This window comes from Hyaena hyaena, unplaced genomic scaffold, assembly GCF_003009895.1.
Source record: "Hyaena hyaena isolate Hyena2069 unplaced genomic scaffold, ASM300989v1 scaffold_24, whole genome shotgun sequence".
NCBI classification, from domain to species: domain Eukaryota; kingdom Metazoa; phylum Chordata; class Mammalia; order Carnivora; family Hyaenidae; genus Hyaena; species Hyaena hyaena.
This window is the reverse complement of record NW_024080656.1, coordinates 4,201,222-4,222,338: the sequence shown is the minus strand read 5'-3', so window position 1 is coordinate 4,222,338 and position 21,117 is coordinate 4,201,222. Positions and strand designations below refer to the sequence as shown.

General features: G+C 38.5%; 1 protein-coding gene across 9 annotated transcripts in view; it reads left to right on the top strand.

Annotated features, from left to right (window-relative positions):
* The window catches only part of APBB2 (amyloid beta precursor protein binding family B member 2), a 379,646-nt gene that overhangs the window by 122,225 nt on the left and 236,304 nt on the right, over window positions 1-21,117 (top strand). For 8 of the 9 annotated variants that reach the window (XM_039227003.1, XM_039227011.1, XM_039227007.1 and 5 more), the window contains one exon: window positions 18,890-19,005. The exons of the other annotated variant lie outside the window; for it this stretch is intronic. The gene's annotated coding sequence lies outside the window, so the exon portion shown is untranslated. The remainder of the gene's footprint in view (window positions 1-18,889; window positions 19,006-21,117) is intronic. 9 annotated transcript variants of the gene reach the window in all.

Here is a 21,117-nt window from a genome sequence, read left to right as displayed (position 1 = left end):
ATTGAGTACCTGTTTTGTGCTAGAAACTCTAAAAGTTGCTGGAAAGTCACTGGTAAGCAAAACATAATCAATCTGTCACCAGTTTTATGGCAGAAATAGGGATACAAGAGTGTCTTGGCTGGGGAGACTTTGTAAAGTTTTTTTAAGATGTAGACATTTTGACACCTGACGAGAAAAGTTTATTACTCTTTTACATTAGTGCATATACTAAATTATCTGCAAATGAACAGGGAGGTGGCTTCCCTAGACTACTTTGGAATTCTACTCCTTGCTTGAGCTGCTTAGGATATGCAGAAACGGAAGTTGGAGTGAAACTGTATTGAGTTTTAAACAAAGTGTTGCAAACAGAAATTTGAACAGTTACCTGGCAAGGACTGTATCTAATTCAGCTTTAGATTCCTTGTTTTATGTAGGAGGTACTTAGCACAGTACCTCCTATGTGGGAAATACCCAGTAACTCTGGTTGATTGGCTCAGTGATAGAAGATAAAATAGGAGAGGGTACAGGAGCCTCATAGGAAGGGGCATAAGTTAAGGTAATATCAAGGAGAAGGGTGACAGCAATAAAATAAACCAAGAAATAAGCAAGGAGAGCACATGGCATGGGATGGACTTAATCCACTTGTACAAACTGTTTAATAGTCACGGTGCGAGGAGCTATGCTTAGGGAATCTGGAAATGCTGTTAGGGTTGGGTGCTTGAGAAAGACTTCTTTTCATCTTATTTGGCACTTCCTGACCTTTTCACACATAAGCCCTCTTATGCCCCCTTTCCTGCCATGATCTTGATTTCAGTTTTTAAGATTTTAGGTTCTTAAGTATGATGTTTGGTTCTTTAGTAAGTTGAATGACCCTATGTGTCAGGGTGTTGGGACAGCCCTGAATCTCCCTGTTTCCTGTTACTCTTTTGGTAATGCCCCCTTTCAATGTCATGTGTCCTGGTTTGAATGAGAAAATAAATGGCTACCCAACTGAGGGAAATTGGTGACATTCTGTGTCTTTAAACAGAAACTTACAGCCTTGGGGCATCTGGGTGGCTCAGTTAGTCGAGTGTCTGACTCTTGATCGAGGCTCAGGTCATGATTTTATGGTTAGTGAGTTTAAGTCCCACTTTGGGCCCTGTGCTGACAGTGCAGAGCCTGTTTGAGATTTTCTCTCTCTCTCTCTCTCTCTCTTTGCCCCTCCTCTGCTTACATGCACTCTTACTCTCAAAATAAAAAAAAAAAATTAAATTCTCTTAAAAAAGAAAAAAAGGAAATCTTACAGCCTTCAGACTACTTTGATGAATTCATCTAATGTAGATGTAGTACCAGGAAAATTACATGTTAGATTAGTGTCTGATCTCTTATAATAAGTAGAAGAGCCAATGAGCAGTTACTGAAAAGAATCAGATGCTGAGCGAAATAACCTGATTTTGACAAAATGAACTTTAATTACGACTAATGGTTGGCATAGCCATGTGAGAAAGGGCATCTAAAGGTTATCATGGTGATGCGTCGTGTTTAGGGAATCTGGCCTCATTGGAAACAATCTTGTCATCATCACTTGTTTTGATTTAGCGGTTCACTGTTTCCACCGCAGGGGTAATTTCATTCAGATGCATTTTCATTTGTTCTCTAAGTAGAAAGTAAAAGAAATCATTTAGAACAGAGGATTTGTCAGAGGTTTAAAGAAATGGCTGGAGGGAAAATAGTGAAATTCATATTTCCCCCCCTTAAATCTACTGTTAAATTGTATCTTTTGTTGAAAATGGTGGTAATATTTTAATCAAATGAGACATTTGCATAGGGACTCCCAAGGCTTTAATGGAATGTATTTTGAGGTTTTTCTCTTGATAAATAGGATTAAATTGGTTTTATAGTTCATATACCTGGCTCCAAAGAAACAGACTAACATTCTGTCATAGAGATATATGTAGAAGCTTTAGATACTCAGGTAATGCTTCACGATGGTTGCGGTATGAGAATTGGGTGGAGGATTAAAGTCATGCGATGGCCAGCCTCTTTTCCATATTAATAGTTTACGAGACAGTGATGCCTTTGCCACCAAGTCCCATAATTTCTTGTCACTGCAACGGTATCTTTTGTAGGAGGGTAACTTTCTGGAGTAGAGCGATTGTTTCTCTATAATTCTAAAACTCAATTGTTTGGGAATTAAATTCTGACTCTGCCGCTGGCTATCCGTGGGTGAACTGGCTATTGTGGGTGTGGCTGAGCCTCAATTTTCTAGCCTATAAAATGGGACTAATGATTATTACTTAGGGTTTATTAATAGGATGTTCATTCGTTCCTGAATCTGGGGCAAACTGTAAGCATATTACACAAAACTAGTTTTCTTCCAGGCTGAGGAATCAATAGCAGATACTGAGGTTGGATAGACAGGTTATTGTTGGAAGGGTGTGACTCAGACTCGTTAACACTCAGTGTCTGGCCAGTCAGAATGGATGCTGACTGGAAACATTCTGGATGGTCGTCACAGTGCTCAGCCATTGAATATTAGTATGTGTGGTTGGTATTGAGAAATCCATGTTTAATCTGTGATGATTTGCAAGGAAACACATTATGTTTCCTAGTTATAAATTAATGCCCTCTCTTCTGAGCTCCCCTGGTCAAGAAAGGATACCATCTTCATTTGAATGGTATGCCTAGCGTTCATGCCTGGATCCCTGTCTTTTTTTTTTTTTTTTTAATATTTTTATTTATTTCTAGGAGAGAGAGAGAGAGACAGCGTGAGCAGGGGAGTGTCAGAGAGAGAGGGAGACACAGACTCTGAAATAGGCTCCAGGCTCTGAGCTGGCAGCACAGAGCCCCACGCAGGGCTTGAACCCACGAACCGCAAGATCATGACCTAAGCCGAAGTTAGATGCTTAGCTGACTGAACCACCCAGGTGCCCCTGAATTTATGACTTTTGACAAAACCTAGAGAGTCCCATGAAATTGGCTGCCAGACATGGTGGGCCTAGATACAGCCTTACCAGGCCTTCTACAAGGCTATCTGTCTGTGTAGACCAGCACTTCTCATTCTCAGAAATGACTGTCAGCACATCTGAATGTAGGGTCTGGGCCTCAAAGAGATTGAGGCCCTGGAAGAGGGAGGGTTTCCATGTTCCTTCTGCCAAGTGTTTCCTTGCTCATTCCCATTTCTTATCTCAGGCTCTGGTTTTTCCCAGGATAATTAATGTTGGGAACTCTCTTGCAGAGGGCAGACTTAACTCATTTCCCTATGGATGGGATGGTGATAACCAGCTACTAAAATTCCAGTATCTTCCATATAATCAATCCTAGGAGGTTCCTTTCCTAGAGTAGGGGTGAGTTGGTTTACATAAACTGATGTAGTTGAGAGTCATCAAGAAATTGTTTTGTGATTACTTCACGTGTTTTAGAATGTGAGACATTGATATTGTTAAAAGGGCAAGAGATAGCAAGTGTTGGTGAGGATGTGGAGAAAAGGGATCCTTATGCACTGTTGGTGAGAATGTAAATTAATGTACATTAGTTTAAAAAAAATGTACATTAGTTTATAATGTAATTAATAGTGGTGTAGCCACTGTGGAAAACAGTATGGAGGTTCCTTAAATAATTAAAAATAGAACTACCATATGATCAAGGAGCTCCATTTGTGGGTATATATTTGAAGGAAATGAAATCACTATCTAGAAGAGATATCTGCACCCTCGTGTTCATTGAGTTTATTATTTACAATAGCCAAGACATAGAAGCAGCCTAAGTGTCCATCAGTGGCTGAATGGATAAAGAAACCATGATGTATACATGATAGAATATTATTCAGCCATAAAAAAGAAGGAAATTCTGCCATTTATAACAATGAACCTTGACGGCCACGTAAGTCAGGCAGAGAAAGACAAACACCATATGATATTACTTATATATGGAATAAAAAAACCCCACAAACTTATAGAAACAGAGATAATGGTGGTTGCCTGAGGTTGCTATAGGTTAGGGGGTGGGGGAAATGGGTGAAGGTGATCAGAAGGTACCAACTTTCAATTACAAGATAAATAAGTTCTGGAGATGTAATGTACAGTTTGGTGACTATACTTAACAATACTTGTTGTATGTTTGAAAGTTGGTAAGATAATAGATCTTAAAAGTTCTCATCACAAGGAAAGAATTTGTAACTGTGTGGAAAGAATTTGTAACTGTGGTGGCTAGACGGATAGATGGTTAACTTACTGTGGTGACCATTTTGTGATACATTCATATATAAAACCATTATGTTGTATACCCTAGACTAATACAATGCCATATGTCAGTTCTGTCTCAATAAAACTGGGAAACAATTGTTTTGCATAGAAACCTTTCCTGCCAGCAGACTAAGGTGGTACTTCCAACCTTAAGCACAGGAGTTTCATCAGGGAAGATGGAGAAACCTAGGCAGTCTAGGTTTTAGTCTTAGTTTTGTCACCTGCTAGTTATTATATGACCTTGAGGTACATAGGCAGCTCTTCCTGGGGTTTCCTTATCCATAAAATGTTTTTCATGTGTGTTAATGACTTTTAACTATCAACCTGAAATTCTATGAATCTGTAATAACTCCTAAAAGTACACAGTACAATATTTGAACGGATTCAGCCTGTTAGTATCTGATGATAGTAGTTACCATTCTTAACATCGCTCTGGTTTGTGGCTGTGGCTGTTTTGTGGAGACCCAGGCATCTGTTGCTAGAGAAGGCTCTTCCTCCCATCATTTGATATCATGTTGGTGTGCTTTTCAAGTGAAGTGGCAGATTTCTTTTCTGATGGGACAGACTTACCAAGTCTCCTCTGTGATCGCATCATGCAAAAAGTCATGAATTTGGTCCATTGTCAGCCTAAGTATTGGCGATGACACCACTCTCTTCTTTTTCATTTTGAAATAAGTACTTTATTTTTTTCAAATATTTATTTAAATTCCAGTTAGCATACAGTGTAATATTAGTTTCAGGTGTAGAATTTATTGATTTATCACTTCCATACAACACCCAGTGCTAATCACAAGAAGTGCCCTCCTTAATACCCATCACCAGTTTAACCTAACCCCCCACCTTCCCTCTAGTAACCCTATGCCACTCTATTTTAATACAAAAAATTTTAACACTTATTGATTATAGAGAGATGGAGGGAGACCGAGCATGAGCAGGAAAGGGGCGGAGAGAAGGGGAGACACAGAATGTAGGCTCTGAGCTGTCAGCAACAGAGCCCAATGTGGGGCTGGAACTCATGAACTGTGAGATCATCACCTGAGCTGACATCGGACGCTTAACTGACTGAGCCACCCAGGCGCCCTGATGCCGCTCTATTTTAAATGTTGGATCCTCTGAGTATCCTAATGGTAGATTCCAATGTGTGATGTTTAAAATATTACTTCATAGTTTAATTATAAGCATTTGTTGGTAACTTGTAGTGATTCATCCTTATAGTTTATTACAAGAGAGAATATATACAGATTTTTATTTCTGCAAAAATGTCATTAGGGTTTTGATAAGGATTGCATCGAATCTGTATCACTTTGGGCATTATTGATATCTTGACAGTTTTAAGTCTTCCATTGTATGAACGCAGATGTCTTTCTATTTATTTGACTCTAGTTTAATTTCTTTCAGAACTACATTCAGTGTTTAACATCTTTTGCCTTGGTTAAGTTTATCCTAAGTATTTTATTCCCTTTGATGCTAATATAAATAGAATTGTTGTCTTAATTTCCATTTTGTATTGCTCACTGTTAGTGTATGGAAACACAAATGATGTTTGTGTGTTGATTTTCCATCTTATGACTTTGCTGAATTCACTTATTTGAACTGTTTTTTTGTAGACTCTTTAGGGTATTCTGTATCTGTGATGGGTTTTCATGTCATCTGTGAGTGGAGATATTTTTATTGATTCCTTTGCAATTTGGATGCTTTCTATTTCTTTTCTTGCCTAATTGCTCTGGTCAGGACTGCCAGTACTATGTTGAACAGAAGTGGCAAAAGTGGGCACCCCTGTGATCCTAAAGGAAAATTTTTCAGCCTTCCACCATTAAAATGTTTTTTATTTGTGGTATATTTTGATTTTCCTCTGTTGTAGGCCTTTATATTTGTCATTTTTAACAACTCCATAATCTGTTGAGTTGTTGACCATAATAGAACAACACTTTACGTAATTATTGAACATTCGGAATGTTATTTTTCCTATAATGAATAATGCTTCAATGAATATCTCTAACATACTTTTTGATTATTAATTTCTCACCAGTTTCTTAATGAAATGTAACTTTGTAGAAGCCTCCTGAACTATTTTGTAGTCAAGAATCAATCTTTGGTCTGACTTCAGCTCAGGTCATGATCTCATGGTTCATGGGTTTGAGCGCTGCTTCGGGCTCTGTGCTGACAGCTCAGAGCCTGCAGCTTGCTTCGGATTCTGTGTCTCCCTCTCTCTCTGCCTCTCTCCCGCTCATACTCTGTCTCTCAAAAATAAATAAGCATTTGTAAAAAATTTTAAAAAATAAACAGAATCAATCTTTGTATTCAGATAAATTATCAAATAAACAGCTACTCATCAACCAATATGATGGGTTATTATGCGTTCAGTAGGTGCCAAGAACTAAGTATTAAAAGTTCAGGATACCTCTCTGACCTGTAATATCTCATAGTTTAGTGGGAGACTCAGGCTGATCAAAAATAAATACTGCAATATGATGAGCTATGTTGGCAAGATGTGATAAGTTGCCTTAGTTGCATGAAATTGGCTTTGACAGCATTGTTGATTGGTATCCTTTATGATATGAGAGGTGTGGACATATTCATGTCACTTAAAATTCTTAATAATGTGTATAATAAATAGACTTAATAATCTGACAGAATATGGGTCCATCTGACTTATCCAACTTCTTTTCCTTAAAATCTAAATCTTTCCAGGAGGTCTCTGGTCCAGTGTTGGTTCGTAGTTCCATACGTCCTGTTGCTTGATTAGGCTTATTAGCTCCTGGTTGCCAGTGACTGTGTCACATGCCTCACTTCTGTTCCACACCTGTTAAAAACTGCTGTGTTTATAGTGAGTGTTGAAGGATTGGTGGTTCATTTGACATGCCTTTAGTTACTTTTTCCACCATTTTATACTTGCCTTAGAAAACTTCATTAGCTATCAGTTTACATTCTGCGATATTGGTGAAATCAGTGCTATTTTAATTACATCTTGTCATTTATTTAGCAAAAACAAATTCAAACTAAGAAGGTATTTGTGAGATTGTATAATCCAATGGAGATTCTTCGAGTAAAAATAGAAACATATAATGGATGGAGCTAGAACCTACACAGACAAAATAAAACCCTTCTGCGTAAATTCCTGGATGATCTCTTAAGCCATTGCAGAGGGAGGAAGAACAAAGAGATCCTTCTGTATACCTAAGTATTAAGTCAGGCTTTGGATACAATGAATCTGTTTTGGAAATAGCCTTTTATGGCTCCACCATTTTGAGTTTCATTAGGTAGCTATGAATTTGCCTCCTTTACACTTGTGCACTAAAAAATCTGGCCCTTATTTTAAAATTTTTCAAAAAGGTAGCCCTGGAAATGGCTTTTGAGACATTTCTTGGGAAATCTTGGGACTGATTTCTTTTCTCTTTTCATTTCTGAAACCTAAATGGTGTACTCTGCCTTGTTCCTTACAGCGCTGTGGTGATTAGGTTATGCATTTACTTTGATAACACACACACATTGCTGTGTGGAATCACTGTCCATTGCGATCCCCAGATGAAACAAGGTGGGGGCACTGTATCCGGGATTAAGTGAGATAAATTTATCTCAGCTTTTCAAAACACTGAGCGCAGTATAATTCACTTGGACAACTGTGGAATGAAACTCTTGTTTTAGAGGTCATTAGATATTTCATAGGAACTGACTGCACAGAGGAATATATGGAAAAGATGTTTTGGCAGGTGATAGAATTTGAGGCAGTATTCACATCACCAACCTAAATACAATTAATTTCTTCCAAGGTGATTTATAGCCTGACTTCTGTGACTGAGGAATTGATCCCTTGGCAAGTCTTTATGAAATAGCGCCTCAGGCAGGGAAATTATATGCACACCTCAGGCATTGCATTTATTTTGTCAGCCTTCTTTGCAGGGTGTGTATAATCTTGTACTGTGCAACTAACAAAAACCATAGTTGTATTGTGTCATGACTCTAACTGTAGCTCTACTTTGTCATGAAAGACTTCCTCAGTTTCCAGAAACAATAGCTACCACAGAGAGAAGCTTTCTTTCTTTGCACCCCCATTTCTAGCAACGTCATTACTGCATTGGACTCTTTAGGAAGCCCTTTTGGTCACATCAACAGTTTGTTCTGTGCTGTCTATCTTAACTTTTAGCTCCGTCTGCAGAATTTGTGTGGTTAGCCTGAGACATGTGCAGATAAATTGCCTCGGGTTCAGCGCTCTCCGACTTGGAGCTAAACGTGATACTGTTCGCTGAACTGATGAATGCGGCTTCTCGGTGATATCGATGTTTCTACAGTGGAATATAAACCTTCGGCTGCCTTGCTTTGCATTTCCATATTCATGTTCCGCGCTTGACCGCTGCCTCTCAGACGACTTCATCTCTCAGAAAACTGTGTTGCAGGCAGAAAGACAAAGAAAATTGTTCTTCCTCACCCACTGCTCTTCTGCCCACTCACAACAGTAAGAATCGTGAGTGTGAGTCTTTTGCCAGATGTAAATAGTGGCAACTCCCAATTCACAAACTGATTACAAAGTCAGCTAGTGGTTTTGAACTAGAAATGTGTTTCCTAATGAGAGTAAACAATTCAAAGAATTGATGAGCCCTTTTGAACTTCTTTAACCCATAACATTCTAGCAGCATTATTAATTGTATTTGTACCTTAAGACCTCACCTTCCCCCATGTTTCCCTGTGGAAAAATATCCTTGGTTCTGCTTCGGTATCATATGGAGCATTAATATATTTCATTCTTAACTTCAGTAGACAGTTAACTGTGTCTTCCTGTGTATTCTGAGAGAGTATATGAGGCAGGGTTCTTAGAAGCAGTGGAGACTGGGTGAATGATTTAACCAGAGAAGGAATTTATTGAGAAGATATTGGGTAGTTTCTGGAACTGCTGGAAGTTGGAAAAAAGGCAGGGACGATTAGAGACCGTGCAGCCAAATTCATAGCCAAGGTCATATGATATGATTAGTTCTACGCAGGGTAGCTGGACTCTGTTGTCGAACACAGGACCGTGCTGGTTCATCCTGACCACAACAGTGGGACCAACTGTGTCACCTCAGCTGTTACTACCTCTGGCACTAGATGTTGTTGCCATTGCCCTTACCCATGGTAACTTCCTTCTGCTCCTGCCTTTGTGTCTCCAGCTTTAGATCCAGGGGCTACGGCTAAGTTGTGTGCCCATGCCTTAGCTGCAAGGGAGTCTGGGAAGGTGAGTGTCCAGCTGTTTTTGCCTTTATGTTGAAAGGTCTGGCTCTCATCAATACTTACATGATGAGGACTTCCACAAATACATGAAGGAGGTTCAGGTACTGGATATTCTCTGTCCTATACTCCTCAATAAGAACAAACCTTCTCTGTAAGAAGCCACAGTAGGGACTCAGGTAGAAGGGGAATGGTGAACACATGTGTCCATCTGCAGCCGCAGTTAATGAACTTGGTGAAAACAAAGATGGCTGTGCGCTGGTGTCCAGGGAGGCTTTCATTATGTGCTAAATAAAGCTAGAGACATGACTTAGGATTTAGGCGTATTCGACCTCCCTGTGCATTTCTTGCTACTTAAACATAAAATGCATTAAATTGAATTTTAACAGTTTGATTAACTAGGAGGAACAGATTTAGATTTATCAGTTTTCTAATTGTATATAGAATGAAATTTCACATTATCAGTTTGTCTTATATGGTTGGCTGGTTTATATATTTATTGATCAATTTCTACCATTTTTAAAATTTATTTTTATTTACAATTATATATATTATATATAATGAAATATATATGGCTTATAAATTCCTGCCTGTTTATTTGCATTGTCATTTTCCTTTTCTGAGAGGCAATTACTTTTCATTCGTTAGCTCTTTTTCTTTTTTTTAAAATTTTTAAATAATTTTTATTTATTTTGGGAGAGAGAGAGAGTGCGAGCAGGGGAGGGGCAGAGAGAGAAGGAGACACAGAATTCAAGCATTCTCCAGGCTCTGAGCTGTCAGCACAGAGCCTGATGTGGGCTTGAACTCACAAACCACAGGATCGTGACCTGAGCTGAAGTCAGATGCTTAACTGATTAAGCCACCCAGGTACCCATAGCTCTTTTTCTTATATTTACTTCCATATTGTTAATTAATATGTTTATATTAATATTTCTTTTTTTTTCCAATTTTCCACATTAAACATTGAATTCCTATGAAGGAAGTTAAGGAGTTAGCTCTGGGATTTTTTGTTTTGTTTTTAAAGGAGTTAGCTCTGTTTTATTCTCCTTCACTCCTAAGATAGTCATATCTCAGGTTGTTTTCACTGTAAATATATTTTATAGCTAAACTATTCAATGTACTATGATTTTATATTCTTTCTTGTGTAGCATGCTGAAGTTCCTGATTCACATATTCATCCCCAAATCCTCAAATAAGATCAAACACAACAAATAAGGTCTCTTGCTTCTTATACGTGCACATATGTGTGTGTGACATTTTTTTCCCAGAACCTTCTGCTTGCGTGCTCCATTCTGAACTGTTTACTCTGGAGACTTTATACACAGCTGTTGACCTGGAATTTTCCTTTACTATCATGTTGGGAATTCTCGATTGACCTGGATAGGTGGCATCTCTCTTGCTTTTGTCTCTCTTTGGGGGAGACACATTGCCCAGTTGCTTCTTGAGAAAGAGTGTGTATGATGTTTGTTTGTTGTTTTTTTTTGAGATCCAGCATGTGTGAAAATATCATTTAGTCTTTCCTCACACACAGTTGATAAAGAATTTAAAGTTGGAAATTATTTTCCCTGAGAGTTTCGGAGGCCTCATTCCATTTCATCTGCTTCCAATTTTATTATTGAATTGTTGTATGCTTTTTTGATTCTGATTATTTTATATGTGACTTTTTTGAAGGGAAGGAGGAAGGTTTTATTAGAGTTTTTTCTTTTAATCTCCTAATATTCTGAGAATCCATCATAATGTGCCTGCGTTTGTAACTTTTTTCATTTATTGTGAAGATTTTGTGGGTGGTGGTGGAAGGTAATTTTCTTCCCATTGTTTTTTGTTTTCTTTCCTTTCTGGAACTCTTATTTATCAAATGCTGAGACTTTTGTATTTTTCCTTCAGTTTATTGTTAAAAACATTTTTTTGACCTCTTGTTTTTATATTTTTTCTTCTACTCTTGGGGAACATTTACCTTTATTATTTTCTAACCATTCTATGGATTTTTTATATCTGTGATCATAATACTAATCTTTAAGAATTCTTTCCTGTTCTCTCAATATTTCTATTTTTATAGCATCCTATTCTTTTTTGCTTTATGGATGCAATATCTTTCATCCCTTGGAGTTAATAATGTATATATGAAATTTCCAAAGCTTGCAGGATTGACTCTCTTTCCTTTTAAAGTTTCTTTTTGTCATGTCTGACTCTTCATCACATGTCTGGTGATTGTTTACTGTCCATTCAATACATGTGGAGACACTGAAAACTTACTGGAAGCTCTCTGCATGAACAAGTTGACAAGCTCGCGCGCTCTCTCTCTCTCTCTCTCTCTCTCTCACTCTCTCGTCAAGTGGCGGCCTTACTATTGGATGACTTTTTCTTTACAGAAGTCCCATAGTCTTAGTGACAGTAGATCTCTTTTCTAGGGCCGGTTATTTTCTCCAGAAAAGTCTGGAGAAAGTATGTTTGAGTCCAGTCCTTCTCGGGTTTAACCTTTGCAAAGAGCAAACCTGAAATGGGGGGAGAGATAGTCAACAGGCTTCATGGCGGAGGAAGGATCTGGAAGTTTGCTCCTTAAAACGTCTTGCAAGCAGTCCTCTGGTTTTCAGTGGCCCCTCCACCCTGCCCTCTCCACCCAGCCTGGACTTTTGACGCAACTATGCCTAAATCTGCACTTTCTTAAGGTTCCACCCCCCATATTGGCTTACTTCTTCCTGACAGCTCTGTCTGTAGACATTTAAGTTTTGTCTGTCCTTGCATTGCAAATTTCGCATTATTGGCCCATCTAATTTCTATTTTCCAATTTTTTTTTCCCATTAAGTTTCTTCTCTTCCATTCTCCGTCTTGTTGTGAGTGTACCTCTGCCTCTTGCTAAGTGTCATTTAGTGGTGTTTTATAGGTAATAGAGTTAAGCACATGATTGTAATCTACCACATACACCTGAAAGTCCCTATTAGTGAATTTTTGAGATTTGGCCTTTCAATTTGGATTCATGGTTGTCTGGTCCATTAATGAAAAGTTTATTTGGTCATTCCAGGATGGATTCCATTTATTATACTTTTCAGTTTCATCCAAAAATGGTTACTCTCATTGTCAAAATGAACTAGGTATCACCCTTTCTTGACTTGAGTACATAACAGGAAAAAGGGTTAGTTATCTCTAAAGTGTAAATTCTAAGTGTGACCTGAAACCCAATCACAAGAATAACATACAATTTCAGCATTACAAAGAAATGACTTCCACCTTCTACTAAGGCTTTTCCAGGGCCTTAATCTCACTTGGTTCAGTCTTTCTTAGATTTCATACGTTTGACTTGAATTTGTCCAAGGTAGAAAAACATTCTTTTCTATGTGGTCTCACTTGTCTTGTGCAGGACACTGCATTTTTATGAGTTATATCTTTAGAGTGTACAGAACAACATCAGATCATGACCTCCTCTCCATTTCTAGGATAAAATCACTCCCTCTTGTAAAATGTGGGAGGGTTTATAATGTGCCCAAGCCTACATTATTGAACATGTAAACACCACAGCAGAATCAGGACCATATATAATCTCTCAACATTTTCTTTAAATAGTACTTCCATTGTAACAGTAGCAGGTGATTTTTTTAAAACAATGTTTAACATATTATTAAGGTATAGCAAAGATTACTCTAAAATTATTATGGACCTAGTCAATCACTGTAAAGCAGAGAGGAAGCTAATTCAGATTTTAAAGGTTTCATGTCCTACAGGATTTGAATGAATACAGACGGATCTGATCTGATTCCTAATCTAGAGTTTATAGAATCTTTTCTCAAAAAACAAAATAATGTTTACTTTCACAATAGAATAAATATTTTTCTGTTTCAAGCACCCCATGTTCTTTGTTGATAAGTCAAGACTGAGAGCATATAGAGGTTCAGAGAGGAAACCTTCTGTTTGATCGTGTTTTCATCATGATAGGTAAAAGCGCTAGGCATCTGTTTTGTGCTAAAGCTTACTAGACGTGTCACTGCCTCTGAGCAACAAGCAGGAAACGCTTCTGTCCTTAAAACCAAAAATAGATGCTCTTTCTCATTATCATAACTCAAAAGATCATCTTTTTTAATGAGATGGGCACATCCCTTGTGGTTTTCACAGATTTAAGAAGCAGATTATTTGATTCAGAGCTTGTAGAAAAATAGCTCTGGTAAGATAGATAATGAAAATTTTACTGAAAGCTGAAACAAGAACTTTGTTCTTTCTGCATTTTTCACCTCTTCTTTCTTTTATTTTTCATTTATTATTTTTGATGATTCCTAAAGGGATTCAACTGTCTTATTTTAAGATGTCAGTACATTTACACAATTCTTGATGTATATTAACTTCAAAAGATCGTCACTGTGGAGGAAAAAAAATTGTTCTCAAGAAGAATTGGATGTGTTAGGATTTAGATATACTGTATATAGTCTAACTTGCTTTAGACAATTCTACAAAGTATTGTGTATTAATGTGTTGGCAGTTGGAAGATAAAAATTGCTTCTTTGCTGATTTTAGAAAGTTCTGCCTGTGTTGTGGAAAGTAGGGCAGGGGAAACTTAAAGAGAAACAACTAGAAGTAATTTGAGGGAAATAAAGTAATGTATTTGAAAGTGCCTCATAAACTTATAACTAACATAAAGGTGTTGGTTACTATTACTGCAAGCCTCAACTTAAAGAAAGCAAAAAGATCCAAAAAGATTCAAAGAAGAAAAAAATAGAAAAAAGAGAGAAGAACTAATTTGGGTGAGAAAAAGTTCATAAAGAAACATATTGAGAATATCATAGTGGGGGGTGTTACATTCTAGTTTTTTTTTTTTTTTAATCTGAAAATGCAGTAGTACTTATACTTCTTACTTAAGCAGTTAAATTGAAAACATTTTATAAACCAAAAGTTTTACTTAAAATAATTTGAGGAAGGAATCTTATCGTATGAGTTGGCAAGAATTGGGTGGAAACCACGAGGCAGCTGACTTTCTCAGCTCTAAATAAAGATCTGTATGTCATAGGGGCTTCTGTGCGGTGCTTCCACTTAATTAAGGTTTAATTTACATTTGTTGATATCATCTGAGCTGTGCCTTTTGTTCTTATTCACATCTTTACAAGATAGGTATCATTAACCCATTTTACAGATGAGGCATAGAAGGGTAATTGACTGGTTCCCAAGCACTTAATTCTCCAGTGTCAAAGCCCTCATTCATCCAACCCTTGGGTTTATTCCCACATTCCCACAGATGCTGCACATCAGAGCAATGAATTCTGTTGTGTTTCTGGATACATGGCTTATTGGATCTCTCTAGAAGAAGTCCTTATTAAATAACAGCAGTGAATTTATAGATATCACCCCCATGGCATGTTTTAGTCCTGGCTGTGTTTGTACTAACTGACTTCAAATGAGCCCTACTATTTGCATTCTGTAAGAACCAAGGAATAAACAAAGAAGACATCTCAGCTGTCCAAGTATGGGTTGAGAGTCTGTGCACTGTGCCCTTCACACCTTATCTGGAGTTTGGTATTTTAAGTTTCATTCTCTTCTAAATTTTATTTGGTTTTCAAAATCATAGCTGACTTGAGAAAGAAAGGGAAAGGCTCCTACTCTGACCTCAATGAGACTTGCCTCTTGAGGGCGAGGAGGTAATCAAACTATGAAAGGTAGACAAACTGTCTCCTAGAGCAGAGCAGTCAGTGGCCTTTGAGTAGAAGAGCAAACAGCCTTCTGTACCTCCGGAGCTTGTCTCCACTGGCCTTTATAGGCAGCTCTGTTCTGCTTACCAGCAGCGCACACAAAGCCAGTCTTGCACCCTGTTCTATTCCACTGATTTATCTTCCACTAGGATCCTGACTCTGCTTGGCTCCACACCTGGATCTGTAACTTGGATTTCACCTTGAGCTCTCCAGGGTGTTTTTATACCTGTGCTTTCCTCACTGTTTGAACCTCAGCAATTTCTTACTTTTGCTACTCAGAGTGTCTTGTTGGCTTTGGGAGGAACTCCATCCCTGCCAGCTCTGGTCGTGGTGGTAGAGACTCACCCTCTGCCTAATATCCCCTGAGCCACCTCCTTTCCTTCAGTGTTTTCATGTTGTTGATCCCATGTCACCAAAGATGAGTTATATTCTGGATGTTCACAGAAGGCATTACATTTTAGAACAGAAAGTTAATCCAGTACGGTTGAAATTAAGCCCTTTTCATTACTTAGATGGGTAGTCAGTCCTTCAACTGTTATGAAAATCTTGATCATTCTCAATATCTTCTTACTCATTGTGGTTTCTAAAAAGGAGAAATTGTAGAGTATTATAACAGCATAGTGAGGCAAAGAATTATAATGGGTTATAGAATATGTTATTTTTGAGGAGCATAACCAATTTTTTAAGTAGCTTCCACCAGTTTTCATATCAAAAAATGGTTCATTAAACATTTCGTTTACAAATTTGTCTTTTAGGTCAACATCAGCCAATACTTAAGTAGAGATATTACAATATCATAAAATAGTTAAAAAGGGAGATAGTGGAGCAAGTGGTTGTTGACATGAAATGTTTATTTTGGAGAGAATTCTTGGCATTTTTGCCTCACATCAGCATAATGAGGGTTTGTAGGAGAGGAGGGAAGCATTAATGTATTCGTTGGGGATTAATGGCCTTGTAGAGCATTTGTGTTAGTGAATATATTATGGATAGTGTCATAAATATAGTAATTAAAAAGTTGCACACTAAACATTTTGTGTTTAGCATAAATATCCCACTCCTCCCCTTGATGGCCTGCATTCAAGGGAATACTGCATTGTTCCTCTTGGTTTCTTAGTATTCTTAATCATAAAATAGGAAAAAGGATGGTAGTCTCAAAGATTGGTTTCCTTTTTGGGGTATTGCTGATCAGCTGGGCAGAAACAGATTTGATGTTTTCAGGACTGAGTTATTTTTTTACAGTCAGAAAAATGTCCCATAATACCTACTAAAAAAAAAAAAAGCAAACAAACAAAACAAAACAAAAAATAGCACCAACCCACACTTCCTCACTTTTGGAAATTTTATCATTAAAGTTATTTCCAGACAGTACGGCCATGTGCTGCCGTGTAATGTGTAAAATGTGTTCGGTAGGATCAGTGATACCGCAGAGCTTATGTGTTGTAAAAAAAGTGAAATGATAGATACTATAAATATATATTAGGGACAAACACATAGACCTGTAATGAGAGAATTTTCTGGATTTTCAAGGAAACCAGGCTTGATTATCTCATTACTGTCTGTTGCCCCAGTGGCTTGAACCTGAGTAGGCTGCTGTGTGAATGAGCATCTGGGAGGAGAGGCACCATGCTGTTAGAGGAATAACGTCCTGTCCATTACACAGAAGAATGACAGAGAAGGCAGACAGATGTAAAGTGGGCAATTTCTATTCCTTTGTATGCTCAACATGTTCGCACCTACCTATTTTCCCATTTGTGAGGCATCCTGTTTTTCATAATTTCATTATTTCTGAATCCTCTTACTTAACACACACTATTTATGAGTTCATAAAGATTTTCTTCTGTGAGGAGGAGAGTAAATGCGGTTGAGTCTGATTTGCAGCTTGGCTTTGAGTCAGTTAGGTTGAAAAAAGAAGGAAAAGACCATTTCTCTTCTCACCATTTAATTGGCCTCCTTACCTCTTAGTTGTGAGAGCTCTTCACTTACATATTGGCTTGTCAGTTTATTCTGTATTTGTTGACTGCTTGCTATGCATCCTATGCCCTGAGGATGCAAAGAGGGACGGCCCAGTTAGTAGGTAGGTTTCTGATCGCTTTGGAACCATGTCCATCCTGGCTGACTTCAACCATGGTGACATGTTTATCTAGAATTCTGAAATTCAGCCATCTTCCAAAGAATGCCTAGAGCTATTCATGATAACAGAATAGACAAGCTCTGGAAGCCTCACAGCTTTTAAGATCACAAAGTCTGCCTGGAGAACACAAAATCTAGTCTTCAAGGTGTTTTCTGTTGTATTAGACTTTTTAATGAACCTTGCTGTTTTGTATTTATTGGAGTGCTTTCCAAGAACTAAGTCACTTCCCCCACTTCCGGATTTGCCAGAACCTGAGGTGGAAGGTAGGCAGGAGATGGGATGACATTGTTGCTGTCTGAAGGGGCGTTACGCGGGGCAATCTCCGAGGCAGGAACCGTGGCCAACTCTGCCCCCTCTCCTTGTCTTTATTCTCAAATGTCTGACTCTACATTTTCATTTACCTATTCATGCTAGAAGGGGTCTTTGAATTGAAGCATCTTCTGAACCCTTGTGAGATGGTTGATACTGGGTTCACTGAATAAAACTGATGTAAACCTTTGGGAAGGTTGGCATCCCAAGCCAAAGGTCATTTTAAGAAGAGCGTTCTTCTGGGTGTGTTACTTACCAGATGCTTTTTCACCCTACTAAGTTCTACTGTCGATGTGCTCACCTCACAGATGTATGCAGTTATATCCTGATACGTATGCACTGGTGTATGTGCATATGTTTATTTACCTTAAAACAAGGTTGGGCTATTTCAGTTTTGGAGGGTAGCATGAGTAAGAAACCAAGATTTTTCAAGATCTAGGTTGTCAAACAGTTTACACATCAAACCATTCGCAGTAAAGAGCCTTCCCGGCTATTTTATCTACAGCATTATTGTCATTTCATCTGTTGCCTCCAGCATCCCAATGCTCTTACCTACAGCCTTGCTGCAACTAGATTTGTCTTTATTCCTCTAATTCTAATATTCTTCTAACATCAGAGGGTTATGGATTTCAGTGCCTGGTACAGTGCTTGGCATATAGGAGTGTTCAGTGTATGTTTTTTAAACAAGAAATTAATAATGACAGCAAATCAATGTGATGTCTACAAAAATGAGCAGAAGTAATCTGCATACTAGTTGCCTTTAGGAAGGCACATGAAGGGGGCTTATGGGGTGTGGCTAATGTTCTAGGTTTTAGGCTAGTGTGTTCAGTTTAGGAAAATTCACTGAGCTGTTTACTTAATGTGATGTGTATTCTTTCTGTATTTATGTAATACTTGAATGGAAAGTTTTCTTAAAAAATCAGATGTCTTCTCTACCCAGTACAGCAAATTTCTTTTTTTCTTTCAAGCTTTTAGAGTTTTTACAAGATATTAGTCCAGATGTCACAACAAACAAAGAACCAGGCTAGAGTTGCTCCTTGACTTCGAGGAAGAGTGAGGGGAGCACCAACGAAATGGGGGTGGGGTTGCCTGGTCTTCTGAAGAGGGCAGTGAGGGCCAGCCCTGATGGGTAGACTTGCTGTGACCTGCACTTTTGTCACACTTATTACAGGGACCACATTACTAACCATCAGCTCTGTGTCTGCCTGCAGTGACAGGGAGACTTCATCTCACATGTGAATATGAATAATTCATAAATGTGGTTAACTGGAAATTTGTGGTCATCATTAGCATTTTAATGAAAAAAAAAATGCAGTCATTATCCTAAATCTGTTTTGTTTCTACTTTGTGTGTGTGTGTGTGTGTCTCCCCCCGCATCGCAGCTAACCATCTCAGTCTTTCCTGAGTACTTGGAAACTGCCGAGGCCCCTGCTAATGTGCTGACTGGTCGCTATGGGCAGACGGTACCCGGAGGCTCACTGTCACCCAGGCAGCTCATGTACGTATGAGATTGGTCCTTCTTCTTTTTTCCTTTAACTTTCATGGTAGAAGATTGCAGTAAAGGTTGTAACATTTAAATGACACTGTTTAGAAATGCAGGAGGATGGATTGCTCTAGGGTACGTTTTTAGTATTGAATGAGGAAACATGTTATTTAAATTAGGCTTTTTCTAACTCAGTGGCCATATCAGGTCAGAAGTGTGTATCAGCAATCTCCTTCTTCTGTTTCAACGCGTCTGCTCATAGATAGTGTTTTTCTTTTTTTAAGTTTTCCTTATCATCACAATATATAATATTCGAAACGGTAGCAGTGCCATAAATTAAAATCATTTCCTATTGATTTTTACAATTCTTTTAAATAAAAAAATTCCTGGAACCCAGAAGAAGTCCTCTGGGTACCTCATTGTGGAATACACGTTAAGGAGAGAGTCCCTGACTGTTTATTCGTTAGCATTCTCCAAAGGAGGAAATTCCGGATTCCCTCTGTGATGACTTTCGGTGTCTCACAAAACTTGTTTTTCCAATTATAGTCTTTCAGGAATGGCTACCGCTGTGGCCTTTTCCTGTTTGTCTCTATCCCAGATTAATTTAGGAGAAAAATTATTATCGCCCCTTTAATAATCTCTCCTATTTATATAAAGGAGAGTTTGTCTGCAACTTACTTTTTGCCCCATTTAGATGATTAGGTTTGGGCCAGCTGTTTACATAATTTATTTGCTTTTGTTGCTTCCTTTGGACTTCTGGAATTTTGGCTTCAAATCAGGGGTGTGCTTGGGGTAATTCCCCAGAGTGCCTTTGCTCCCATATTCTTTTCCTAGTTATGTTTATTCATATCAAGTCCCATTTCCGTATACATCTCCTTGTTTTTCTTCACAGAAAACTTAGAACTGCCCTCAAACCCTCTCCCAGACAATTGCTTCTAAAATAAGCCAGATTGTTAGAAGCCGCAGCGGAAGGGAGAACTGAAAACAGAGGAGAGATTCAGACCTACCACCGGCCATAACAGCCCGTGGCGAGGGGATAAACGGGCTTGTACACGTATCCTTTAGTATCCTCCACCGGCATTACTACGTTGCCTTAAATTAGGAGTTTTCATAGTGAACATTGGAAAAAATTTACCCTTGTACACTAGAAGACGGAGGTCAGCAAACTGGCCCACGGGCCAAATCTAGCCCATGCCTGGTTTTATAGGACCTGACAATGGTTTTTATATTTTTAAATGGTTATATGAGCACCTATATAATCTACTTTGCCTCTTTGCCCTCCGAGCCTAAGATATCTGTGATCTGTCCTGGTGAGAAAAAAAATTGCCTATTCCTGCTGTGGAAGAAGTTGGAAGCCGTGTCCTATGATTGAAACATAGGAATCTGTTGTTTTTTGACCTACAAAAATGCTAATTTTATGTGGTTCAATCTAAGATATTTTGAAGAAATTCATCTTTCAAAATGGTTAAAATATTGAAAGTTCTCAGCATTCTCAGGGTGGAAGAAGTAAACTTACTTAGAAAATTATGTATGCGGACCTGCTCATCATTCACCGTCTTCGTGAGTGATTCTTCGTACCTCTTCGGAGCTTTCCAAGGGGGCTTTGAGCTTCAAGGGCCGGGCTGTCAAGTAGTTGAAAGGAAGCATTTCTCCTTCACTTGACTTCTTAGTAAGAACTCTCTAGGAGAAAAATATCCTTGTTTTACCCTTCCTGGGTGCCAGGGACATGCTAGCCTTCCCCAGAGGCCTCTGCTGTGCATGGTGCTTTTTCTTGGTGGGACCGAAGGTGAGTGGCTGCATTTTGTGGTGGGCGCACAAGACGGTTCCTTGAACTGGAACCATCTCACCCTTTTGTGCTTTTTGTCTGCTTTTTACACTGTAGTTGATCCCTTAGTTCAGTATATTAAATAACCATCATTTGTTTTATGTGGTGTGCTTTCCATTCTCTCCTTTCTCCCCTCGCCCCTTGTGCCTCCCTTCTCCTGACTGTGAAGTAAGATTTGCTTGTTGTAGCCTTCAGCTGACATTCTTTAGTGGCCAGTCTTAGTGGTAGGAAACATTAACCTCAGCTGAGGTTGTCACCTGAGGCAAGAAAGTTAAGATGACCTGGGGATTCTGGGTCAGTAC